The sequence below is a fragment of the Panthera onca genome, chromosome X (assembly GCF_046562875.1).
Source record: "Panthera onca isolate mPanOnc1 chromosome X, mPanOnc1 haplotype 2, whole genome shotgun sequence".
Lineage (NCBI taxonomy): Eukaryota > Metazoa > Chordata > Mammalia > Carnivora > Felidae > Panthera > Panthera onca.
The window spans coordinates 106,577,156-106,594,848 of NC_138357.1; positions in this window are offsets into that span (position 1 = coordinate 106,577,156).

Genomic DNA, 17,693 nt, shown 5'->3' on the forward strand with positions numbered 1-17,693 from the left:
GCCACACGTGGCCAGTGGCTACTGTGCTGGAACAGATACAGAATTACTCTGTAATCCTATAAAGTTCTATTGGATAGTCCTGGCTAGGTACTTGTAAGGAAAATTATGTATAAAATGTATGCCAGATGTTTCTGATACCCCCCCCCTTTCTAGATTTTATCAGTATGGATAATAATGAAAAAAGGATAAGAAAACAAACTTTGTATCACTTATGTATCCTAATGAAATACCAACCCCATATTTTCCCCATTTTTTTGCATTTATCTTTCACAGCTTCTTTCTTTTTTTTCTTTTTTTTTTGTCTTGAATTTCTTGATGCTATCTATTTTTTTCTACCACCTAGAATTAGAAATCAATTCTTTTGTTTCAAATGTGAATTCCCCCCTCTAATTATAAGCTGCTACTTTATATAACAAAAGAATTGATTTCTGAAAGCACTATTGAGACAGTAGCAAAACCAACAATTGGAATTATCATTCAAATCAATGTCCCTTGTGAACATTAACAGGCAATGCTAAGATATAGCCTTATTTTTAGACTCTTCTCATTCGTCTGCTTCATGCCTTTTAATCAATCCTGTGTGATAGTAGGCATCTTTCTTTGCTTGTTACATTTCAACTTGCTTTATCATTCCTTTTTGTGCAGTGCTATTTAGATTTCTTACTAACTGAAACAGCAAGTGTGGATGTATTCAAGTAACAAGATGATTTATTTTCTTGGGAAACAGAATAAATATTGCATATTAAATTAATTATTCTAACACAAGCCTGTTTGGCTACTTTAGGTAATTTCTATTCACAGTCTCCTCTTGGGGCTTGGTTAATTTGAGGTAAGCTAGAAAGCTAACCTTGTGATGTGACAATTTACCTCCTTATTCAGACCACTTCTCCCATTTTGCTCTGCTCTCCTCTATATCACACATCACAACCAAAGACTTCTGCAAACTACATTTTCCACATTCTTGCCAAATTGGTTCTTTTTAGTCTCCACCAATGGGAGGCAGTGGCTAGAGACTGGAGGTGAGAAGCCAAGTTTTGTCTTCCTGTCTCTCTTTGCTTCTGGATGTATCTTTTTTTTTAAGTTTATTTATTTATTTTGAGAGAGACAGAGACAGAGACAGAAAGGGAGATAGAGAATCCCAAGCAGGCTGTGTGCTGTCAGTGCAGAGCCCGACACAGGGCTCATTCCCACAACCCTGAGATCATGACCTGAGCAGAAACCAAGAGTCGGACATTCAACAGACTGAGTCACCCAGGTGCCCCTGCTTCTGGAGGTATCTTTATCAGTGTCTATAGCAACTCTGTGGTTGCAGCTCCTTCAAGGCCACACTTTCCTCTGCAGTCCCTGCTCCCACTTTGCACCTCATTCTATGACTCCAGCTCTGCTGGTTGAGCATCCCTCCAGGTTGCCAGATTCCGCTTGGTAGCCAGCTGTGCGGCCCTTCAGACAGCCCCTTCCCCAGCTTCTGTCAAAGGAAGTCAGATCCTGGGCTCTGGTAACGTCAGCTCCTTCTATTGTCCCTCTAGCCCTAGTAATTGTAGCAGCTTCTTGTATCTGATAACCTCTGGGCTATCTCCCCTTTCCCCTTTGTTTTGTCAGCTCTTCTAACAACCTGAGGCTAGCTTCCCATATAAAACTACATTTTTGCACTAAATGACCGGACTTCTGTTTTCCTAATTGTACTGTGACTGATAAACCCTGATAACACGGTATCTAAAAGTGGCAGGTAGACGCAAAAACAAATGGTCTTAGGGTTAAAAGAACTGTTTACAATCTGAACTTTCCAATTCCTTAGTGTACAGAAGAGACTTGTACTTTGAGTTTCAATATCTTCAACTGTAAAGTTTAGAAAATAATTCTAATTCCACTGGTTGATTATAAATATTGAATGAGATAACTTAAGTGGATGCACATAGAAAACAGTTAGCAGAAGATACTCGAATATTCAAATTACTGTAAAAGCATTTTCTTCATTTTAGGAAGCTACTTCACCCTTGTAACTTTAGCTTTTGATCTTTATCTAATTGGCGGACCTCAAACAAGATTGGTCTGAAAGAAAATCTAATTCTCTCAGGTTCATGTATGTTTAAATCAGCATTGCTATTTTCTCAGAGGTTGTGTAAGAGATGTATGTATTCTTAGTATTAAAAGCAAGACTGCGACTAATTCATCATAAAAGAAATCGTACTCAGACTGCTGTGCAATCTTTTACACTACAACGTATATTCTAGGGTTCCTGAGTTTTTCTGTCCCTGAAGGTCAATGGGAGAAATCTGTCCACAGTTTTATTAAAACCCTCCATTCCTATTGGCACTAAGATATCCATTTCTGGTAGCCCAAAACAAAACTAAGTAATGTGAAATGTAGACCATAATATGAGCAAAAATATTCTAGCAGTGATCATAATTTTCAGCCACCAGTCACTGAGGCCTATCTCTTGTCATTGGCAAATACATTTATAACTTCCTTATTCTAGGCAGAAGTGTTTCCCTATAATTAGAGCAATTCCAAATATTAGAGGATTATGCTTTAACCATCTATTTTGCATTTTAATCACATTTTATTGTGAACTATAATATACATAGAGGAAAATGTATAAACTGGGAATTTACAGCTCAATTTTTTTCTTATATAGTGAACTGTTCAATGACCTTCAAGATCAAGGGATAAAATCAAGCCATCAACCTAAAAACCTCGTTCAGACACTGTCATGATCTCTACTTCTCTTCTCCAAAGATAATCTCAATTTTACAGTAGCTATTTCCTTCTTTTCTTTATAGTTTTACCACCTAACAATGTATCCTTAAGCAGTATGATTTATGTGTACCTGATGTTTTTATGTTATTTGAATGGAATAATCTAGAAGAAGTCTAGCATTATATTCATGGGAAACATACAGCTGGCATTCATTCATGTTTATGTTTCATACTATTTCATTGTTTGACTTAGCCCAATTTATTTATTTTACTTTTCAGTGAGTTTGGGTTTTTTTTTTCCAGTTTGAGATACTACAAATAATGGCACCAAGCATATTTTTGTACATGTCTCTTGCTATATATATGTGCCGACACTTGTTTTGGGTAGAGATATAAAAGTACAGTTGCTGAGTCACAGACCAAGACTGACTTCATCTTTGGTTGATAATATCAAACTGTATTTGAAAGTGCTTTAAACAATTCATACTCTTACCAACATCTTAATAGAATTCCCGCTGTATACATCCTTGATGACACCTGGTATTGTGTGTGTGTGTGTGTGTGTGTGTGTGTGTGTGTGTGCGTGTACATGCATGCATATATGTTTCTTAAATGTTAGTAGTATCTCATTATAATTTTAGTTTTAATTTGGCTAATCACTAACTAATTGAGCATATTTTATATGTTTACAGACCATTTGGACATCCCTTTTGGAGGGAGCAGAGATTTAAAGTGCTGGTCCAGTTTTCTCCTATTTACTATTTGGTTGTCAGGATTTTTGTTGTTGATTTTTAGAAGTTCATTATTTATTCAGTAAGCCAGTCTTCTATCAGCTATATGTATTATAAATGTCTTATACAGCTCTAGCCTTTATGCCACTCTCATAATGGCATCTTTTGATAAACAACAACAAAGTAACCCAATTAAAAACTGGGCAAACAAAGCATAAGAGACTGTTAAAAACTGAGAACAAACTGAGGGTTGATGGGGGGTGGGAGGGAGGGGAGGGTGGGTGATGGGTACTGAGGAGGGCACCTTTTGGGATGAGCACTGGGTGTTGTATGGAAACCAATTTGACAATAAATTTCATATATTGAAAAAAAAAAACAAAACTCAAAAAAAAATTTTAAAAAAATAAAAACTGGGCAAAGAATTTGAATAGACATATCTCCAAAGAAGATATATAAATAACCAATAAGCACAAGAAAAGATGCTCAGCATCTGTAGTCATTAGGAAAATGTAACAATGTAACACAAAATGACAATGAGAGACCATGTCATACCTACTAGGTTGGCTATAAATTTTTTTTCAGAAGTTAAATAACATGTGCTTGTGAGGATGTGAAGAAATTAGAACCCAAGTGCATTGTTGGTGGGAAAGTAAAATGGCACAGACAATGTGGAAAACAGTTTGTCATTTCCTTAAAAAGTTAATAATGGAACTACCATAAGACCCAACAATTCCACTCCTAGGTATATATCCAAATAATTCAAAGCAGGAACACAAACAGATATTTGTACACCAATGTTCATAGCAGCATTATTTTTATTTAAATTTTTTTGATGTTTATTTATTTTTGAGAGAGACAGAGACAGAATGCAAGTGGGTTGGGTCAGAGAGAGAGGGATGCACAGAATCTGAAGCAGGCTGCAGGCTCCAAGCTGTCAGCAGAGAGCCTGACACGGGGCTCAAACTCATGAGCTGTGAGATCATGACCTGAGCCGAAGTCGGACGCTCAACTGACTGAGAACCCAGGCGCCCCATAGCAGCATTATTATTAATAGCCAAAAGGAGAGAACAACCCAAGTAAGTGTCCATCAACAGATGAGTGCATAAACAAAAGTTGTACATATATAATGGAATATTATTCAGCCATTAAAAAGAATGAAATTTTGATATATGCCACAACATGGATGTAACTTGAAAACATTTTGATGAGTGCAAGAATATTTACTTAGACCTACATGCATACTCCATCCCTGGCACTATGGTTATTCTGTTTATGGACCCGTTGTGCAAACATTGAGGTGGCTTAGGGCAGAGACTAGCTGAATGCCACTGAATGGGTGACATTAACCACATGGTTTTTCAGTGTCTCTGTAATGTTGCATGCTTTCTTGTGGACATGAACATGAGAAAAAGATCTGTGACTTTGTGACCACCCCAATATGCCCATTCACATGCTTATGTCTTAGAACTCCTTGACCATGATCATTTGTTTATGTTCCTTCTAGACACCTTTCCAACCCACTAACAGATTCATCACTGCACAGGATTCTATGAATATTCTAAACTTAGGCTACTTATACTTTCACATCAAGTTGATGACCAGATATACTGTTTGAGACTCTGTTCTTTGGGATGGTTTTCCCTCAGCAGTGTCTTTAAGGGCCACTCTTGAGTGAGGCTGTAATATAATGTAGTAGTAGTAAACTTTCAACTTGCACCAACATATTGAGCCAACTCATCTGTGTACCAGGCCTGTAGGGAATTCCCCATAATTCCATTGGTGTGAATTCAAGGAGAATCTTCAGTGCAGCACCAGTAGGTCTAAAATAGGTCTGTGCTACCTGAATTGGTACTTCGCATTTAACCTTTCAGATTGGCCTAGGTCCATTATGAATATATAATTTTTATCATTTGATGGATTCCTGCTATGCTTTATTCTGCAATTTTTTGACTTGGTGGATCAGAAAATACCCAGCTTATGATAAGCAATTCTGGTTCCTTGATGCCCCATGGTTAGATATATCATTTCCACCCAGGGCCCAGTAACATGCCAAGAGTCGCTTTTTGAATGGTGAATAGTTCTCTGCTGCAAATGGCATATCTTTATTCCAGACCCTTAGGGACATAAACTGTGAATATATATGGCATCTTTATGTATTGGTACCTCTATCACCTTGGTATCTGCCCTGTATCATAGTCTAAACTTGTTCCAGAATAGTCTCTTGCTCTGGGCCCTACTCAAAACTAGTAGCCTTCTAAGATCAGAGTAGTATTTTCACATGTGTTATATTCTGTCTGCAAAGTCAGCAAAGACCTTTTTTTAATGATAAGATGTTCAAGGTACAATAACCTGTCTTTACCTGGGGTTTCCTGGCATATACCAGATCCCTAGACTCATTAAATTCATTAAAGTGGCAGTCTCAGGAATCTTTTAGAGGTTACTTTCTACCTTCTTGCGTATGTCTTACCATGGCATCCACATTATTTGCAATTTCTTGTTTCAAATTCTATTAACTTGATGTTATCTCCCACAATTTTGTGACTTGGTGGATCAGACAGCATCTTGTAGTGGAAAATCATTGTTGCCTCTATGATGTAAGGAGTCTACAGTGTTATCATCTTGGGCCAGTATTATGTTCTACAGAATATACAAATGATTGAAGTCTCTTGGAATTGCACTGTGACAGAGAGCAGATGAATGAAGATAACTCTGGAGCAATATTGTGAATGCATACTGCTTCAAGTGAAGGCAGATCACTTCTGCTCCTTTTTCCTGATGGAGTTGAAATGAATGCATTTGCCATTATCAGTAGGCACATATAAAGTACAGGGGATGTGTTGACCTATACTAGTAAATATACCATATTGGACAATATAACTGTGATTAGCATTACTGTTTCTTTTTTTCTAATTTTTTTAATGTTTATTTTTGAGAGAGAGACAGAGTGTGAGTGGGGGAGGGGCAGAGAGCGAGGGAGACCCAGAGCCTGAAGCAGGCTCCAGGCTCTGAGCGGTCAGTGCAGAGTCCGACATGGGGCTCGATCCCATGAACTGTGAGGTCATGACCTGAGCTGAAGTCAGATGCTCAACAGACTGAGCCACCCAGGCGCTCCAATGTTTACTATTTCTTGAAGTTTATGATAGTCCAATGATATCCATCATATTGCATTAGTTTTTTTGCAAGGGACAGGCTAATGACTCTGCTTCCTTTAATTATCTGAGTATGTCCTAATCTCTGCTAGTTCATCTGAGTTGTGGTATGTATTACTTCTAAATTGCTATTCTATCTGGATAAGACCATGTCAGGCATTAGACTTACTACCATTATAACTCTTAAAGTGAGTATTCTAACAAGTAATAAGTGTATTCATCCAAATTATGCACTCAAGGACTGGGGAGATAACCACAGAGTTGTGACATAGACCCATCAGATCCACAGTGGAATAGTCTTGGGCCAGAACTCCATCTATCATCTGGTGTCTGTAGCCTTCACTCTAACAAGGGGCCAGAGTGAAAACAGAGGCTCTGTTTTCAGTATAACCTCATCCAATAGCTTTTGGAAGTTCAGAGCATTCTCCTTTCCTCAGTGTACCAATGGGTAATGGCAATCTTTTTGTGCAATGCCTAGGGAAATTGCTATTGTATATATTTACTATGATATATTCTCCCCTTCGAACACTCGGCTCTGGGTATAAGAAGTATCTCAGTTTGGGAAACTGGGAGAGGGATTATCAGGATTTTGCATGCAGCAACTGACATCATCCTTTTGTTCTCCTGCTTTCTTTTTGTTGGCAATCATTTAAATGTTACTTTGGACATTGTACATTTTTTGCCCTTAAATGCTTCACAGTGTGTTCCCTAAGAACAAGAGTCTTATTTTCCACAGCCATAGTTGTGGAATTTAATATTGATTCACTACTGTTATCTAATCCAGAGTTCATATTCAAATTTCATCAACTGTCCTAATAATGTCCTTTATAGCTCTTCTTTTTTTTCTTTCCTGGTTCAAGATTCAATTCAGTCAAGAATCACATACTGCATTTAGTTTTCATGTCTTACTTCCTCAGTGTTTTGTTTTTGTTTCTTACATGGGCTTGACATTTCTGAAGAACACAGGCCAGCTATTCTATTGGATGACCCTCATTTTAGGTTTGCCTAACTTTTGTACTATTAGATTCATGTAACACATGTTGGACAGGAGCATCACAGAAGTGGTTCTGTGTCCCTCTTGGTACTGCATATCAAGAATCACATAATGTCTGCTAATCCTATCATTGTTGGTGATGAGAACATTGGTCATTTAAGTGTTGTCTGTGAGATTCTCCACTGCTAAGATAATATTTTCCCCTTAGTCATTAATAAATAATGTATGCAGAGATACTTTGAGACTATGTAAATATCCTTTTCCTCATCAAACTTTTACCCACCATTATTAGTATCTGCATTTGATTCTTGCTTGAATCAATTCTTACTAAAATAATGATTTTCTAATTTAATCATCTTTGTACATTTACTAGTTGGCATTCCACTGTTAGGAAAACTTTTAGCTCTCCTACACTGATTTGTTTTTTCAATTATTATTCACAGCATTAAGGGCCCATAGATTACTATTTTATTCAATGGTTTATATTCAGCTAGTATTATAATTATTACTTTTGATGCTAAAATTGTCCCAGATGTGGCCAGAACAAGCCCTTTTGAACTCATTTATGTGCTCTTCAGACATGTCTTAGTCACTCATTGTGGACCTCCTCCTTTCTATGACAAAAAAAATGCTCCTGGCTCATTTTGTACATTCCCTGAAACACAGCTAGATTCGCCATTTCTCCAGAAAGCCCAAAGTCCTCTTAGTAGATGATGCTACTTAAAAACCAATATTTGGGCTCTAAGTGTGCTCCTTGTTGCTTTGAGTTCCCATGCTTTCATCTCCCCTCAGCTATCTATGTCTATATTTATATGTATATCTCTACCTATATGTGTAGAGATATCTATGCCTGTATTTGTATTCACATCTATATCCACATCAATCTTTGCAGACCTGTACCAGTACCTGTACCTATACCAGCCTCTCTGTCTCTGTCTCTATCTCCATCTACGTGTTTAAGCCATGAATTCAAACTGTAGTTCCAATTTCAGTTCAATACTACAATTTTTAATTCTCTCCCTTTACATACTTGTAACTCCCTTTTCCAATAGTGATAAACATGGCTTTAATTAACTTCAATATATTGGCTGACGTGCTCAATCCTAGAACATGCAGAATATAGTTTCAGAATTATACCACTGCAAACGTCTAACCACTAACTAGAATTCAGTAAGTGTTTGAAGTTAGTAGTCATAGTAGTCATAATAGTTAGTACTTTATTCAAAAGTTATGTTACTAATTTGAAATATACTAGAGTCATTTATTTCTATTTAGATTCTATTTTAAAATTTTCCATATCCTTGTTTGTTTTATTTTTTCACTCATTTTATATTTCAAGTACTTAAAATCTCAACATGGTTTCAAGAATCAAAACCATACAAAAGGTATTACTCAGAGAAGTTTTACTCACCCCTGCTCCCTCAACTCTTCCATCACTTTTTCCTCCCTTGTAGCTGATCAATCTCAGCAGTTTTGGCTTCACTTTTCTCTTGTCTTTTTCTCTTCCTTTTCCCCCCTTTTTCTTCTCTTCTTTGTACGTGAAAGGGAACATGCAATGCATAAGTTTTTGGATTCGCTTCTTCCCCCTGATGTGCATCCTGGAAGCTGCTCCATATCTTAAGATAAACCTTGCAATTAAGAGTTCCACTGTGTGTATGTACCATATATCATTTGTTTAATGTTCTCTGTATGGACAGTTGCATCATTTCCAATATTGTTCGAGAAGAAACCAATGCTATCATCAATAGACACACGGTTTTCTTTTTCCTTTCCTTTTCTCCTCCTCCTCTTTCTCCTCCTGGCATTTTTGGAGCATACGCTCTGGCTAGGTTTCTGAAAGTAGTACTGCTGAGTCAAAGAGTAAAGGCATAAGTACATTTGTTAAATTTTACCAAATTTCCTTCCATAAAGGTTGTACTATTATGCATTCCCACTAACAGTATAGAGTGCCTGTTCTCCACAGTGTTGCCAACAGAGGATGTGGTCAAGCTCTCCAATTTTTGACACTGTGATATGTGAGAAATTGCCAGTGTAGTTTTAAATTACATTTTCCTTGTTATGTGCAATATTAACATCTTTTCACAAGTTTGAGAACCTTTTTATGTCTTTTTAAAGTTGTTTTTAAATATAAAATTGTTCATGCCTTTTCCCATTTTTTTCTATAATTTTAGCGGTGGTTATTCTTTTTTTTAATATGAAATTTATTGTCACATTGGTTTCCATACAACACCCAGTGTTCATATCAACAGGTGCCCTCCTCAATACCCATCACCCACCCTCCCCTTCCTCCCACCCCCCATCAACCCTCAGTTTATTCTGTTTTTAAGAGTCTCTTATGGTTTGGGGGGTGGTTATTCTTAAACTTCATTGTTTAAATTTCTTTATTAGGATATTAATCATTTATCTGTCAATGTGTTACAATTTTTTCCTCCCAGATAGTCATTTTTTTTTACTTTGCCTGTATTTCATTTTTTTTCTTTTCTTCTTTTTTCTTATTGCTGTGAAATTTTTCTTTAATTTTAAGCACTAGGATTTGTCTTATCTTTTATTGCATCTGGACTTGAAGTTAGAGTTGAGAAAGTTGTTTTTTCAGGAGTTACTAGTGAATCCTTTCCTCAAGAATTTTTTTGGAGAGTGGAAGGGAAGCAGTAGCCATTTTGTAGATTTCACATGTTGTTGCTGATCTGCTGACTCACTTCACTGGGAGGAAGCAGAATCTAGACCTGCTCTAGCTTCCTTGAATTTTCCTTCATTTTCTTCTGACTCCTGGGCCAGCTTGTGCTCATGGGCTTTCCACCCTACTTATGATCTTCCCTCCCTGACTGTCCTCCCTGTGAACTTCACATTCTAGCATGAGATGTGGACATACAGCCTTAAAAGGATTGTTAACGGTTCCCACAATTGGGAAAGCCAATTCCCTATAATAAATCTGCCTGCCTATCTATCTATCCATCCATATGTCATCTATCATCTATCTAATGTACTAGTTCTGCTTCTCTGGTTGAACTCTCACTGATTCTAAATGGTTTCCATTTTAAGTGATTTGGGAGAAATGTTGCAAGATTTATCCCTGTTTGGAGATTCACAGTAGATGTTATCATTTTAAAGTCTCTAAGACGATCTGAAATAAAGAAACCTCACTCTGTTCATCACAGATTTGCCACACTACTTGGCTTACTATCAAAACCACTTACGTGAAATTGATTCATATCTCATAGACCTAGTTTTCCAAATAAAATTTGAAATTTGTGTGGAATAGATAGATAGGTAAATAGATAGCTATATCTTGATATATATATATATATATATATATATATATATATATATATAATCTTTTTTAAGTTTATTTGAGAGGGATAAACAGAGCGAGTGGGAGAGGGGCAGGGGGAGAGGGGAGAGAGAGAATTGCAAGTAGGCTCCACATTGTCAGCTCAGAGCCCTATGTGGGTCTGGAACTCATGAACCGTGAGATCATGACCTGAGCCAGAACTGAGAGTCGGACGCTTAACTGACAAAGCCACCCTGGCGCTATATATATATATATATACCCTATGATATACATATCTTAAAACAATATCCCAATCAAGATGAGATGGGTTTAGTCATAAAAGAGTTATTTTCAGTCTTTCTCAACACTGAAACAAAAAGACCATAAATTTTGGATAGTCTTATTTAAAAAAAGAAAAGAAAACTAAGGCTTTTTTTTTAAGGTTTATTCCTTTTGGTCTAAGATCAATAGAGCTGAAAAGCAAATAACTATTAATTTGCCTCTCACTTTTCCATTAGTATTAATGGGACCCACAATAACCAGGAGGGCTGGGCCCTGAACATGTGTTCCAGTTATTCATTTTACATAGAAAGCCAGCCAAGAGGGCAAGTGGTGGTTGAAATAAATTCCAAGCTCTTCTAAACATCATTTGCTTCATGGGGGCAGAGCTGCATCTGCCTGGAATAAGGGCCATCTTTCCTAATTAACAAAGAAGCCCCATCTGCACTCAAAAATGTAACTGTAGGGATGCGCACATCTGGAGACACGTCTGTATCTAATCCAAACAAAGATGCCATATTTATGCATCTGATGCACCTAAAAAGTCTATGTGTCTAATGCACCTAAAAAGTCTATGAAAGTTTTATTATTATTTCCATTTGCCAGCAAGAAAATTGTGTTTTGAAGAGGATAAGTATTCTGCATGCAGTCCCACAGCTAATAACCTGAGTCCAAGCTGCATTTATTTCTTTTCTACTCTAATAGACTGTCTTCTTACCCTGTAGTGCCTCCATGAGCTATACTTCTTCATGTGTCACATCTTTAAATGCTTTGTAACTTCATTCTTTCTTGTGTATCCCCTTTAAAATCTAGATTTTGATCTCACAGTGACAAATGGGAAATTAATGTCTTTCATCCTACTGTGTATTGTTCAGATGCTCACAATATCTGTGTCTTTCAAAGTTAATTCTGAAATTTTATTTTAAAAATTCATTCTGCATGTTTTATTGAGTTTTCTCCAAGGTCCTGTGTTTTTCTAGCCACTTTTATAAATATGTGCAACTAATCACAGGATAGAAAAATGCACCTAAGCATCCTCTATGAAGTTTCTAAACCATATGATATTAAAACATGGAATGTGGCCATATGTTAGAACTATAAATAACAGAAGATGTGCACAAAAAAATGTTTTATTTTTGAAATAATATCTATTTATATTTCTCATAAAGTGGCATTATACTTTTTAATAAACCTATCTTGACATAATTATTTAGTTTCCTTCTCCCAAAGAAGGTGATGATCCCTTTATTCATTGTCGTATACCATGAAAAGGCAATGCTTTTTTTAAAAGACTGTAAGTAGAAGATATTTAATAAATGAGCAGTTAACAAATGTGTGGAGTAGTCACTAGATGGCAGACAACTGGATATTTGGGGAATATGAGAACATCAGTAGATAGTTTGTGATAGTAACAAATAGAAACCTGCAAAAAGGCATAATACTAATAAAAGAGGTAGAAAAATAGAAGGTTCTTTTTCAGCATGTTTTTATTTTCCCAAATATATCATGATACTCAGTAAGCAAATTAAGAAGCTATGTTGATTGCTATGTGAAAATATTAAATGTTGTGGCTCAATCCATAACTTTTAAAACTACATGAAAGAAAATGTTTAAACCATGTTAGGCAAAGCATCATGTGGTACAGATATAAAACAGGATTTATTGGGACAAAACTTACAAGAAGAGAACTGTAGAGCACACACATTTCCCTGAACTCTCCCTATCTCCCAGTGAAGACTGGGCATAGGTCTGCACACATCATATTGTACTGGACAGGAGGAATCTTCCTTTCAAATCTCTAACTAGCTGTAACTAACAAACAGAGGAATCCTCTGATCAGGAAAGTGGCCTTGTTAGAAATGAGAAATTTCTGCAGCCCCATGACTGTTATCAGCCCGTTATTCTGATGAGCTAACTCAGACTAGTAACACCACTCTTCTAAATTATGAGGGAAAGAGATGAGCTCACCCAAACCCTCCAGATATGTTGCTTCATATGTATTGAATCAGTATAGCTTCAGTAGAATATTTCTATGGATTACAAATAAAATGGTGTACTCATAATTGTAGTATATAAATTGTATAATTTTCTGTTGTTGTTGCTTTTTTCCCCCACCTCTCCAAGATTTTATCTTTCTTCATAGAGAATGCTTTTTTTTTGCCTTCGGGAAATAATTTTACGTGATTTTTAATTGTTTTTAATGTTTATTTATTTTTGAGAGACAGACCACAAGCAGGGGAGGGGCAGAGAGAGAGACACACACCGAATCTGAAGCAGGCTCCAGGCTCTGAGCTGTCAGCATAGAGCCTGGCATGGGACTTGAACCCATGAGCCATGAGATCATGACTTGGGGCGAAGTTGGATGCTTAACCAACTGAGCCACCCAGGCGCCCCTTATGTGATTTTGATAAGACTCATTCTGCCTTCAACGTTTTCTTCCTCCACCTCCTGGGCAACAGTGATTGAGCAAGCGGTTGTCCAATCCAGTTGGTTTTTTCCAGGACAGTTTTCCCCATAGCCATGATGGACAAAGATCCTCTTTTTGACGGGGATGTTAGAATGGGGATTATGCATCAGGGCTTCCAGCAGCAATTCCTTCCTTCTAACAGAAGGAATCAAAATAACAAGATAAGCATCGGCAAGAGTTGGGGGAAAGAGGACAAAGAACTAGTGACATTATTTAAGCTTTGTATTCAGTTCCTACTAAACCTGAGTCCAGTTTCATTTTAAGGTAAATAAACTCCCATATTAGATTAAATTAATTTGAGTTGAATTACTCTTTCTTGTACATGAACAAGCCATAACTGGAATGATTATAAAAAAAAAAAAAACTATCTTCTGCTTTCATTTTTGCTAGTAGAATTATTCAAATTATCATAGAGTATGAGATCTATATTTCCAACTTTTAGGTAATTGATGTATTTTTTCTTATACTAATATTATGACTGACAAATGATATTTTGGAACTCAAAAAACTTAATGTACTTTCTAAGAGAGGATGATTTACTCTTGGGAAGGCCAGAAAGAACACTATATTGCAACCCTTGAAGAGAATATTTTAAAACAAAACTGAGAGAATACTAATAATGTAATACTACCAGAAATACCAGCAACAGTATCATCAATCGCAGAATCTTTTATAGAAATTCCATATGTACCTTTTGATTTAGAAAATATTGTATAAAGCAATCTTTCAATCTTTTATGTCTGTATGAAGGGAAAAGGATACTAATAATGTACTGTTTACTTTTACAATATATTCCAGCTGAAAACTTAAAACAATTTTCTTAGACAGTGATGTCGCTGCTCTTTATTCCATAAATTTAAGATAGATGTCATCTATCTATCTACATTATTATCTTTCTATGTAGTTTTTTTCAAAATGTTAAAGGAACACTGTTAGACATGGGATATGAAGGAAAGCTTCTGGTGGCATTTATTTTATTATTTATTTCTAAGTTCATAAACTTTAAGGGGTTTTAATGACATTGTAGATCTTCGAATATTGCAGACTTAAGCGAATTAGGAACTTAGTATTTTAATATTCTCTTTTGATCTATTTTTCAGTCATTCTATTCAGAGTTAATTAGAAAAAGCTTAAAAGTGGTAATGAACAAAAGTTTTATTTTTATTAGAGTTATGCTGAAGAGTTAGCATATAGTTCAGACTTCTTAAATTGCAAAGTCGGGGATCAGTGAATCTACTTCTTAGTCACTTTTTTCAAATTAAAGATAATAATTGGATTGTGATCTGCTATGAAATATTTTACTTTATTTCTGGGTTTAATCACAATGCAGAGAAAAATTTCAAATATATATATATTTTTGGTAAACATTCCAATTTTTATTATATCTTTGACAAAATATTTCAACGCATCAAATTTTTTTTTAATTTTTTTTTAACGTTTATTTATTTTTTGAGACAGAGAGAGACAAAGCATGAACAGGGGAGGGTCAGAGAGAGGGAGATACAGAATCTGAAACAGGCTCCAGGCTCTGAGCTGTCAGCACAGAGTCCGACGCGGGGCTTGAACTCACGGACTGCGAGATCATGACCTGAGCCGAAGTCGGCCGCTTAACCGACTGAGCCACCCAGGCGCCCCTCAACGCATCAAAATTTTGAAAGCATTCACATGTCATGTAGTCATTTCTTTTTTTTAAACATTATTAGCCTGTGGATAAACAAAGCTTTTAAAATTATGTTAATTATGTTCAGATATGTTCTAAAGTTTCAAAAGTGTTCACTAGGAAAAAAATTGTCCTTTTTAGATATAAGCCACTCAAGAATCCAAAGTCTTCAAAAACACTGCAGTGACTACAATAGAGATTAACTGGGTATCTGTTTGTTCTTTCATGTTAAGCATTCATTTATTCTTTTTTTAAAAAAAATTTTAATATGAAATTTATTGTCAATACCCATTTATTGTTTTTAAGGTAACAGTACTTCAGTTTCCTTTTGAGGGATGATATCTTTCTTCTCTCTCACATGCCATCTTTTCCCACCATTGATGCTTCCAACATCATAGGGTCTATCCACACTGCCCCCAAAACACAGATGCTCACACTAGAGCTTGGACTTGCTGCAGAATATGTGTCTTCTTCGTTTGTTTGTTTTTGTTTTTTTGTGGAGTTTTTTTTTGTTTTGGTTTCGTTTGCTTTGTTTTGGTTTGGTTTTGGTTTACTCTGGGCCCCACTCAAAGCTGGCAGTCTTTTGTGTCACATAGTAGATGGGCTCATACAGTGTCCCCAGGTATGGATGTTTGCTACAGAACCTGAATAAGTTCACCAAGCATTACACTTCCTTTTTCATGGGAGGAAGTCCACAGCGTAATGATTTCCCTTTTACTTTAGAAGATATGTCCTAGCATTGGATCCATAAAAAATTTTTAGATCTTGTAGACCCCTGAATCTTCCTCAGACTTATATCCTATCCCCTGGATTGCCATATGTCTTACCAAAGTCTTCACTGTGATAGTCACCTCTTGATTATCCTGCCTGATCAACATTATATCATTGATGAATGAATCGATGTGATGTTCTGTGGGATGTCCAGATAGTCTAGAGTTTTTTAGACCTTGTTTTAATAGAAAGAGCAGTAGAGTTAATCTAACCCTGAGGCAAAACTGCTAATGAATTCATTTGTGTGTTCCACATGAATTCAAACTGTTACTGATCTTTTTCTCATATTAAAAAAGAAAAAAAAAACCTTTTCCAAATCAATGGTCACATACCATGTACCCGAGGCCATATTAATCTGCTCTAACAATGATACCATGTCTGCACAGCAGCTGTAATTGAGGCCACTACTTGTTGAAATATGCATTAGTCCATAGTCATCCCCTTGGATCCATCCCATTTCTGCAGGGTCCAGACTGGGCCAGACAGAAATATAATGGGACCACCATCCTTGTAGCCTCTAGATCCTTAAAGGTAGCACTACTTTTCGGCATCCCCTCCAGATATATTAGAGTTTTTGAGTGCTCTCTTGGCCAGAGAGGAGAGGCAGTTTTAGAAGCTTCCACTTGGTTTTTCCTACTATGATAGCACTTGCCTCATAAATGTGCTAAACTCAAACTAACACAATATGGACAAATCCCATAAAAAGAAAGATATCATTATAAATAAATAAATAAATAAATAAATAAATAAACAAATAAATAAATCATGAAGCTTAGATTATTTAGTGTGAAAATCTAGTGCTGCAATTTTTTATTTGCAATGATATCTTCCTTTTTATGGGATTTGTATGGGAAAGATATATATATATATATATATATATATATATGTATATACACACATATATATATGTGTATATACATATATATGTGTGTGTGTGTGTATAACTCTTGCTATAACACCAAGTTTACACAAACAATATTGAGTACTTATTCATGTAATTTCCAATCCCACATTTAGGCATATAGGTGTAGGTTCTTACAGATTTTTTTTTCAAAATTTTCATCTTAAGAGTGTATACTTATTGTGCATTTTTTTTCTTATTCGATAATTTCAGAATACTTGGAATAACTTCATGAAGCCTAGAGGTGTTCAATGAATAGTTTTGAATAGTATGCATGACTTGAGACAGTTTCAGAATGCCTGGTCTATGCTATCCACCCAAACACTTTAATTCATATGGCTTAACAATATTGCAAGCCTGATTTCATTTTAATGCTGCATTAGCTGGGTGAGCATGATTTATTGTGACAGAGTGTAAATTCAACTATTGAGTCTTTAACAATAAATAATGAACGGGGTTTCTGATAGGGAACAATAAAACATTATGTTGATAGAAACAGAATTGAAATGATGACAAAATATAGCAATCTAATATCAGACAATATAATTAAAGTTTAGCTATGGGGTGCCTGAATTCTATTATTTTAAGGTGGTTTGGGTGTGTGAGTGTGTAAGCTGGAAACAATGATCCTCTACTGGACAACAGTGATTTGATTTCTTACTATCAAAGAGTGGCTGTATGAATTTTGTTTAAAAGCATCAGATATATATATATTGAGCTTTAGCACTAAAAGGAAGAGTCATTTGGCATAGAATCCAGTGATCTGAGAAGGGAAGT